Genomic DNA, 668 nt, shown 5'->3' on the forward strand with positions numbered 1-668 from the left:
TAGGGGAGGAAGACATTTGATTCACCGAAGTTTGGTTAATCAAAAATTGATCAAACCTTTGAGATAAGGATTTCATCTTGGCGGCTATGTCATTGGAATTGTCAACTTGATATAAACCAGCATTCTTCTTTCCACCTAGATTTCTACCATTTATAGAAGATAAGGAACTATGCATTGAATTTTCACTCATACTTTCATACAATTGCCACACATCATCCTCATGCTTATTAAGGTAAGACCCACCCATAGATGCATCAACCATATCCTTGTGACTATCTGGCAAACTTTTAAAGAAATATTGGACTAATTGCCACTTAGGTATGTCAAGATGAGGGCACTTTATAAGCAAATCATTAAATCTTTCCCATGCCTCATGAAACATTTCCCCATTCTCTTGAAAAAATTCACGAATGGAAGTCCTCATGGCATTGGTCTTAGAAACCGGGTAGTACTTCTTCAAGAACTCTTGTTGTATTTCTGCCCAAGAAGTTATCGAAAAAAGCCTAAAATTGTAAAAACCAATATTTTACCTTATCTTTAAGGGTGAAAGGAAAAAGTTTGAGTCTTAACACTTCTTCTGGCATGTCCATGTATTTCACGGTGGAACATACTTCAAGAAACTCATCCAAATGCTTGTAAGGTTCTTCACTTGGAAGTCCATAATAGTT

At 36.1% G+C, this 668-nt stretch overlaps 1 pseudogene; it reads left to right on the forward strand.

Annotated features, from left to right (window-relative positions):
- Positions 1-320: 320 nt before the first annotated feature.
- Positions 321-418, forward strand: LOC132301871 (small nucleolar RNA R71; annotated as a pseudogene).
- Positions 419-668: the final 250 nt, after the last annotated feature.

The sequence above is a fragment of the Cornus florida genome, unplaced genomic scaffold (genome assembly GCF_030987335.1).
Source record: "Cornus florida cultivar Cherokee Brave unplaced genomic scaffold, ASM3098733v1 CherokeeBrave_3.0.0_Hap2_Chr03, whole genome shotgun sequence".
In the NCBI taxonomy this organism is placed as follows: Eukaryota; Viridiplantae; Streptophyta; class Magnoliopsida; order Cornales; family Cornaceae; genus Cornus; species Cornus florida.